Below are 9,950 nucleotides of genomic sequence, written 5' to 3'. Positions count from 1 at the left end.
GTCTTGGTGTTTCCCCTGGCTGTGGGCCATTCTTGAGCCTGGTGCACAGGAAATGAAGCTGTGGCCAAGTCAGAGATTTTCCAGTATAAAAATGGCATGCTATCATATTTTCTTAGGTTTTATCTATGTATTTTGCAATGCACCCACTGGATTGATGGTGTTGAATTCCTGGAACTACAGGAAGGTTGAGTGTTTGGTTAACTTCACCTGTCCACTGACTTCAGTGGGTATTGCCAATTTGCAATAGGTATTAGCATAATCCAGATCTCTGCTACATCAGCTCAGGCTCCCAAGAAAGCTGAGGTATTCCTGCACTCCGAGCAGTCTGGATGGAGATAATCATTGAGATTCAAATCTCACATGGCCATCTATTTGAAAATGTGGTTTTTCTTTAGCTCAGCACTTTCACTTTTCTGAAGCACCAAATCGCAGAAGAAAGGCTTACCAATGAGAAATCAAGTTTAGGCAAAATTTCATTCAATTAGCATCAATCTCAGTGTGAAAACCTTCCTGAAAAATGTGAAATGGAGCTAGAATAACATTTAAAAACCTTCACTGAACATATAAAGCAAAGGAACTTTTCAATGTAGCTTTGAACTAAGTTCACCATTAATATTTATGTCATTAAATGGATGGATATTTTCCTGGCAACGGCCTGATCTCACTGCCTCCTAGGATATTAGAGAGTTTGGCTCAAGCTCATGGTCAGATTTTAGCCAGTTCTTGCTTTCATGGCTAGAGCATGATTTTATACATCTCTGTTGAGAAAGAGAGCTTCATGATAGCCTCCAGGCACCAGAAAAGCTCCTTAATTGCTCTCCACAGAATCTGCTGACCAGAGAGAGTTCTTGTTATCTTTAAGCAGTCCTGTTTGTGTTGAAGGATCAAAATCACTCACAAAGAAAACAAAACCATCTCGTTTCTCCCCATCCCCACGATGTTTCCAATTATCCTAGATTGCTGTCTCTCTCATTGACTAGTAGGTCATCCAAAAGCTAGGACATATTATGGAAACAGCCTGTTAGCCCCTTCCCTGGAGTGCCTCAGAGAATTTAGACTCCACTCATGAGAACTGAAAAGTAGACCAGGATAAGGGCTGGCTGTGCACAGAGCAGGGAAATGCTGCTCCTGCCATTCCTAGGGCCACTCCTGAGGAAGTCACTCCTGAGGATGAGAGCAGGATGAGGACAAGGAGCCATCCCCACAGAGGTGGTGATTCTCCATGTGTGCTCCACAGGAGAACACAGGTGCTGCTTCAAAGCCTGCAGGGAAGGGATGGCAAATTCCTTCTGGATGAGGGCTGAGAGTTCTGCCTTGCAGGAGGAACCCCACATCTTTATCTCCTAATGCATCAGAAACCAGCTGAAGATTGGAGATAAAGAGTTTGAACTCGACAGTTCCTTGAAGTCTCTGTGGCTGTACCAAGCCAAACCAAAAAGAACCCCCAACAAACCAAAAGAAACCCAACCTCTTGTGCCTTCCCCAACAGCCATCCCTACAGAGATGGTGATTCTCAGTGTGTGCTCCACAGGAGAGCACAGTGCTGCTTCAAAGCCTGCAGGGAAGGGATGGCAAACTCCTTCTGGATAAGGGTAAGAGGAGGAACCCCACATCTCTATCTCCTAATGCTTCAGAAACCAGCTGAAGATCAGAGACAAAGCGTTTGAACTCGACAGTTCGTTTCAGTCTCTGTGGCTATACCAAATCAAAAAAAAAGAGAAAAGAAAAAAAGAAAAAACCTAAACTCTTGGGCTTTCCCCAGCAGAACACATCGAGGAGCAAGTGGTTTGTCACAGATTAGAATCAGACCTCTCCCTCTAACCATAAGCCTTCACCACATCCTCTCGTTTGCCACTGTTTGGCTGGAAGGAAACAGCGGACAGGGGACGTGGGGATGCCACACCTGGCAGATGTCTGCAGGGGCAGAAAACCTCTACAAATGTCACAGACACCTCTAAATATCTCTGGATACACCATCACCCTGCTGGTCTTCATGTCTGGAAGGTCACGTGGCTCCTCCCAGTGCACACTGCTCTCTGTGTGTTTAAATGTAAATAAAATGCTACTTGAGTGCCCGTAAAAATGCAGGAGACTTTCAGAAAAAGCAAATTACCCCACCTTGTAATTTCATCGAAAACACTGTAAAAATAGCAATGCCTTTCATATCCCAAGGAGGAAAAGGTGATGGAGATTTATGCTTTTCCTTGAACACGTAGATTTATAACAGTGTGTAATGTACATTCATTTCATCCATATTTATAACTGCATTGATGCAGAGTCTGGTATCCATTACTTTAATCTATGTAACTTGATCATCAGAAATTTAAACCATAATTTTTAACACATATCACCAAGAATTTCAGTTTGATTCAAAAAAGAAGAGTATATTAAAATCCCAGCTGCAATTAGTTATTAAAACTGAACTTTTTTGCTTAAATACATCTGTTTGTTCACATAGACTCCGTTCCATTCTGCCTTGTGCTGGGTATTTTACTTCAGGTTAATCCTACAACAACTCACTACAAAATACCTTGAGGGTAGAAGAAAAAAAAAACCCCTACAGTTAAGGATCATATTTGGAAAAATTCTTGTAAATAAATCTTTTACATCTTGGCAAAGTGAAATCAGGAATTGAAGAGTCAGTGACAGCAGTAGCCTCTAGTCACTTAGAGTGAAGTGGAAAAAATAATTCCAGGCCAAGATCAAAGGCTCCAATTGACAGACAGCAGAAATTAAACCCAGATACCATTTCATAAACATGGAGCGATTGACGTTCACCACATGGTTATTGTCCAGCAATGGAAAATAAAACATCTGTACTCCTCAAGATCCTGAATGGATGACCCAGAACTGAAATCACTCAGTTGCCTGGTGCTAAGAAGGTGTTCCATTGTTCTCTTTCCCCACTCTGATTTCATCCTTTCAGCACCATTAAAAGGTGGAATACCTGGATAGTTAGAAAATAGTACATTAAAATGAGCATACGTTCATTTTCTGACAGGAAATGACCTTCATTTTTCTCATCTTTGGACCTGTATTTTACTATTCATACTGCAGGTAAACATCAATAATTCCACAAATTTCAATGGGTTTGGTTTGCATATAGCAAGTAACGCAATCCTACATGAAGCTGATAGGAAGAGGAAGTTGTCTGTGATGTTGCAGAGCCAATGTTTAGGTATTTATATTTCATGCTTTCTATGGGAGCTAAATGACATTTTTCAGAATAATTTTTCACAACTTCTTTTTTTCCCCTCTGCCTTCCTTATTGTTTTTCTCATTTCAGAACCATAAAAACAAAATACAAATAAAACAATGGAAATGTACAAATACACAAATTAAAAAAAATGGAAATGAAGAGACCATGTGGGAGCTTGCTGCTGAAACCTTTGCATTACTGGGACCATCAAGGTGATGTTTGTCAGTGAGAGCTACATATTATGAAAATGATCACTGAAGAGGACAAATCATTTGCCATTTAGAATGAACTTTTTTATTGGTAATATTGATTGGTTTTATGTTACTATTCTTAGTAACTCCATCAACTCCATCAACTCCATTATCCCTTGAATAATGTCTACAAAATTTTTCTGAACTGCTGGCTGTTAAATTATTTTCCTTAGGCAGAAAATAGTAGGAGAAAGACAAAGAACTTAGGACTTGTGACACATAGACTTCCAAAAAAAGGGAGTGCCCTGTTGCAAAATAGTGTCTTTGTTTGAATAATTCTATTGTTTTCTTTGCAATAACATCTATATTAAACTGTGGTAGATGTAGAAATGTCTTATTAATGTGTCATTAATCCAGGAGCATGGGTGAAATTTGTTCTCAGAGGTTTTCAGTTTTTGTTGCTGTAAGAGAAGGATTTTGCCCACCATAACCAAAGTTAAAAAAAATGTGTTCCACAGCCATGTTAGTCTTATTGTATGAGGGCTAAACCCAACCTGAAACACTGAAGAGGCACTGAAAATCAGAAGACAGAAAGAAAAAAAAAAATCAGACCTTCTCTATTCAAACTTCAAAGCATTTCCTCCACAGTTCATTAAATGTAGTTGCTGGCTGGATTCAGAGGTAGAGATATTCAAAACAACGTTTCACAAAAGTAATTTGTTCTGTTTCAGATTTTTCTTCAGCTGCAATGCAGTTGTCCTCCTCAACTGCAACTACAGAATAAAACATCAGCAAGGGAGAAAAAGACATGTCTCGTCACTTTGAGAAATGTGGGAGGTATGCTGGGCCTCTAAAAAGCTCTCATTTTCTGTTTGATTTGGACATGTTCCAAGAAATTCAGCTACTCACCAGAAACCTATCTAAAGCTCAAACTCAACAATATTTAGCAGAACATCTCAAAACCACAGTGGCACCCATGAGTTCCCTCCATTGTTTCTCCTGAAAAAAATCACGAAAACAGCCTCTTTTCCAGAGACAGACAAATTCCTTCAACAACAGCAGTGGAAAATGCAGATTAAAAAAATGCCATGCCTTTTTTTTCAAATCCTTTTTTTTCCCCTTCCTATATCTTCCACTTGCTAACAGCCCAGCTTCCAGAGAGCACCAAATGTTTTTTCTCTCAAGCTTCTCTTGTATCCTCCGGTATTGTGGCAGCCCACACAAAACTAGATGTAGCAGAGGAACAAATAAATCCCTTGCACCTCAGAGGCCTCATCCTAGGTGTTGTTCTAGCAGTGGGCAGAGGTCCACAGCATCATTATGCTGTGAGGCAGTTCAGCCCTCCCGAGCCAGCACCCTTCAAGACTTGTTACCATAACACCCGAATTTTGAGCAACTCCCACCACCAAAAATATGCAAAGTGACAGCACTGCACCTCCACTGTGCTGTCTGCTGGAGAGGCTGATCCCTCCATTGTCTGCACCTACGTGGTGAGGTTGAGATACAGCTGCTGGGCTTTTTTTTTTTTATTTCTTTTTTTTTTTTTAAAGACATCTACATTTTTTTTTTCTGCTGGTGAGACGAGCAGCGATTTTCTGTCAGTCATCGTGTTTCCCACAGCTGCCATCACACCACTTGAAAACAGACCCCAGGTGACCTGAATCCCAGATCCCCTCAGCCCAGGCAATATGTGAGCTGCCATATGTCGCTGTGGGTAATAGCTGACGCTGAACAGGTGTATGTCATCACAGCAGACCATCTGGAGGGCAGAAGATATTAAAAAAAAAAATTAAAAAAAAAAAAGAAGGAGTTAAGGTACATTTCCAACGTGCAAGTCTTTTTGGGTGACTTTTCCAGGCAAACCTGGGTGTGGAATGTATGCCTTTTGTGTTTTCTTTCAGTGACAAATGATAGGAGCTATGGCACATGTTTTACTCGACCTGATTCTACTTTTGTAGAATATACCTTCAAATCTGATTAATAACCATTCCAAAAAAAGCCACAAAGATTTCATTAGGGTTCTTTGCTTCAGACTCTTCCCACTAACCTCAGCAGTGGAGAGGAGGGTACCACAAAACTGTTGTGCACAAAGCATGAGTTGACCAGGCAGTAGCCAAGACGAAGAGACTTTCTAAAACTCCACCCAAGCACCAGTTTGGTTAGTGGAAATGGACTGAGAAAGCTGCTGAAAATATTCTGGTCATCCCATTTGCCTCTGTGAGCTGAACCAAGGCAATGGCATCTGTCCTCTTTGGAATTTCTCTTTGGAAGTTTGGAATTTTGAGTGGTTCTTCAATGTTGCATCAGGAAATCTGAATCCAGAGGATTAAAATTATGTAGGAATTGTATGGATTGGTTTGGTTTTGTGTATTTCTGGTCTGGGTTTTTAGGCCTTTTTTTCTCCCCCTATAGACAGAAATCTAACATCAAAAAGGTGGGGCCACTTCATAGAACATGCCTTTTTTACAAGTTTCTGAAGAAAAAATTGAGAATCCTCTTTCAGTTTGGCAAATTATATAAAAGGAAAACAGATAGTCACAGGTTTTGATTTGACGACACAAACCTAAATATGGAATTTGTAGGACTCACCACTGCCAATATCTCAGGGTTGTGTGACATAAACCAAAGCCTTGGATGTTCAGGTTTAGCACCCTGGCTGAGGTCGTGCTACAAAACCTGGATAAGTCCAGAAACTTTCCAAATATTACTTTTTGTCCAAGTTTAATTTGGACTCCATGCATAGTAGCATTACAGCTTCTTTAAAAAATCATTTGTGCAAATAAAAGCTGGGTGGCACTATTTATGTATAGTTTTAAACTTCAGGATAACTGACACATTTTTAACCACCTTAGAGTAAATTGGTTGTGAATTGCAGGATTTTAACTGTTTAAGGATTTTTTTTTGGCGGGGGGGGGAGTGGTTTGGTATTGTTTGGGGGTTTTTTGACATATTACCTCAACAAAAGCCATTAGTTGCCTTACATGCTTGTTTCAGCCTCATTTGAATGTCTTTTTTGCAGCAGTTTACAATGTCAATGAATTTCATGTTCTAAGTATTAAACCTCTGTTAATTGTTGATCCAAAGATTGCCAGAGTCAGTGGAAACCAGCCAATTTCCTTACAGAAATTTCACTGCCTTTAAGAGTTTTAGAAATCAATACAATTTTCTAAGTTAATTCTTCATATTAATAAATGATAATAATGTGTAATATTTAAGGTGGTCTTTTGTTTTAAACAAAGGAGAGCATAATACCTCTGAATCTCATAATCAAGTGATTTCACTCATTTTCTTATTACCATGGTTTCCAGATGAACGAGATACACAAAGTGTGGCTCCAGATCTTACGAGCAAAAGAATGATTTCCTGGTGTAACTCCACTGAATTTAACAGAGTTTACATCAGGGAGTAATTCTGCCCAGCAGGATTAGGCAAGTAATTTACATAAAATTGGTACTGTACATCATGTGTCGAGCTGATGAATTTGCTGAGAGATTGACTTTATAACAGTGGGCTTGTATCACATGTTATAATTATTTGTATCATCCTTGGCTTCTTATTGTGATGTACATTACACATCCCAAAGGAGCTGGATAAAGGACATGCAATTCAACATCATGCTGCTGAAACACACAGCAGCTGGAGGAACAACACATAGACTTTTCTCTTTGGAGATTGTAAATGTATCCAGAAGTATTTATTTCACAAGAGGGGAAATTAGGTGAGTGAGTGGCTTGACTGGAAAGCACACTTAATCTCTCATCCTCTTGGTTTTTGTTGCTTGACATTTTTTAATGCAATTTAAATTAATTGGATATTTGACAATAGCACGGGGCATCTTGAACTCTAGGTCAAGTAACACTTTCATGTTGCTCAGAACCTTAAATAAAATTGAAGTTTACTCTTCCAAGGGACTGTTTTGTATGATTTTATCACATATCTACAGATCCACATGTTTGTCCGGAAATGCAAAGAAGCAAAATAAAATGAAATGTGAAATTAGCACCAGCTGAAAGGAGAAATTACTTGTAGAGAAGAGCAGCTCCCACCACAGAAGACAGTGGAGAGGAAGGGATAGACAGGACAACCTGAGCTTGACTCACATCAAATAACCAAGGAGGTGAAATGGGTCTCTAACCATCATCCACTTGAATGTCCAAGTTCACTAGGAATCTTCCAGCTTCTTTTTTTCCCACTGGCTTCCAAAGCAGTTTGGTTCAAGGCATTTTTATTTGTCCAGAACAGAGTACCACCAGTTCACATGCACAGCTCTGGGATCAGAGGGATCAAATTGCTTTACAAACCTCCAGGGTCATTTGGCTCTGAACCCCAAGGATACAACTCCCCAGCTGAGCAGCTGCCTCAGGTGTTCCAGCAGAAATTCGTTAGTAGAAATTAAATATTGCACAGCTGAAATTGCTCCCTCACTGTGCCAACAAGGAAAGGAGAGACTTCCCTACCAGGGAGAATCCTGTCTTGGAGGTCCCCAGAGAGCTACTTTTTGCCTTTTGCCATATGCCTGCCCTTTGACACATGAAGGTTCTGTCCAAGTGTCCCTATGTTAGACTTTGCACCAGCTTGGGATGTTGCCCTTGCTGATTTGACTGCTCCGACTCAAAGTAACCAAGTAGGTATGCACATATATAGGTGGCAGAGCCTATTTTTCATCCAGTCTGTTTCCAGAGTAACCTTCTAAAGCATAGGACAAGACAGTGCTGAGCCACTGATGAAAAAAACCTGATTTCTCAATCTCAAGATTACAATTATAGCAACAAATGCAACCAAGAATAATCAATTTCATTCCCGCTACAATCTATTCCACGTAGTAGCACTTCAGAGCTTGCAATAGGTGATCTGGATTCTCCATTTCTGTGTGAGGCATGCTTCCCATACAGTGCTTTGTAGCTATTCAGGGCAAGCAGGCATTGATGCACTGTGCCACTGAATACTTCCAAAAATAGACTGTAGATTACTGCAAAGTAACAGCTTTCTTTTGAATAATGCTGAGACCTCCACGTGACCACAACACGTTCAAAGCAAAGTGAATCTGGGCATTTCACTGTTAAAAATGCAGGCAGCAGCCATGGGAGGGTAGCTGGATACCTAAATTCAGTATTTTCAGGCTCTGACTTTGTTCATTGTCTCCAGATCCAGGAGAAAACAACAACTGCCTAATGACTAGTGAGCTTTTTTCATATCTGCATGTGTGACACTGCCTCAGAGCTGATCAATACATGGCAGCAGCCTCAGATATACTGCAAAATAAATGTGCTTCAGCTGGAAGAATAATGGCAGACGAGCTCAATAAATCTTCAGCAGTCTGGATGTCCACATATGAAGGCAAAAGAAACATGTAAATGGAACAAAAACAAGCACACCAAAAAAAAAAGGAGCAATTGCAGACAGTGTAATATGAAGTTACATGGAAATTTTTGAGCAGCTGTTGCATGGCCAGTTTTACATTTTATTTTACATTTTATATTCCCCATCATGATTCCAAAATAAAAGGGGGTGCATTCCCATCATGAACACCCTCCAGATAACTGCTGAGGTTAACAAGGGCCCCATGAGCATGTACAATGGTAGAGGGACCTGTTTGTCAGCCACTGAATGTTCAATAATTAGGCACCCTCATGTCGAAAAGACAGACCCATACTGCTTCAACATCACTAGCACTGATAACTTTGGGAAAATTTTACTGACAGATGTGAACACAGTGAAGAGCTGTGCTCATCTTTGACTCCAGGACACTTTGTCACTGTTTGACTCATGAGAGGTCCCACCTCTCACTCTCAGGTGAGCTGGGCATGTAGGAGTGAGAGTTTTCTCTCAAGAATCTCCTTTGGGCTGTGACAGAATCGAGCTCCAAGAAGACTCAAATGCACAAATGCCTTTTTTCTGATAACCTGGGCAAGCATCTGAGATCACAGATTAGGCAGAGATCTCAGATTAGGGGGGATGATGTCTGTGACACACACTGGAGCAGCTTTGGAACTCGTGGCAGTGACTGCAGGTGATGATTTCACGTTGGCATTCTTCAGAAATCCACGAGGAGACATTCAGGCCTGAACTGCATTGGGATGGATTCGCAGCACTGAGCATTTTGCAGAGTAGAACAGCTGCTGGTATCCAGCATCCATCATGTTTATATTAGCATTTTATTGTGTGGTAAGATGCATGAAATAATATATCCTAAAAGCACACACCTCCCTTCTCACTTTCTTCATCTTAATGCTGAGCCTTTGAGACCTTTGACAATACATTTAATTTCCTTTTGTTGCATAGTCAAGCCCTGGAAAGAATGAGATGAATATTTGGCAACTGCTGTGTTAAACCCTTCCTGCTGTCACCTACCCGACTGGAAAACCAGGAAGGGAAGAACAGTCTAGCAATGAGTCAGAACCACAGATTCAGAGGGTGGATTTGAAGGCATCTGTGGACACTTTTCAGCCAACCCCCTTCTCAAGGAAGGGCTGAGCAGAGAAGGTTTCTCAGGACTTCTCCAGTTCAGTTTTGAATGTTTCCAGGGAAGAAGACTCTCTGGGCAACCTGCACCATCGCTC

Source organism: Zonotrichia leucophrys, chromosome Z, assembly GCF_028769735.1.
Source record: "Zonotrichia leucophrys gambelii isolate GWCS_2022_RI chromosome Z, RI_Zleu_2.0, whole genome shotgun sequence".
Classification (NCBI taxonomy): Eukaryota; Metazoa; Chordata; class Aves; order Passeriformes; family Passerellidae; genus Zonotrichia; species Zonotrichia leucophrys.
Note: the sequence above shows the minus strand (reverse complement) of the source record.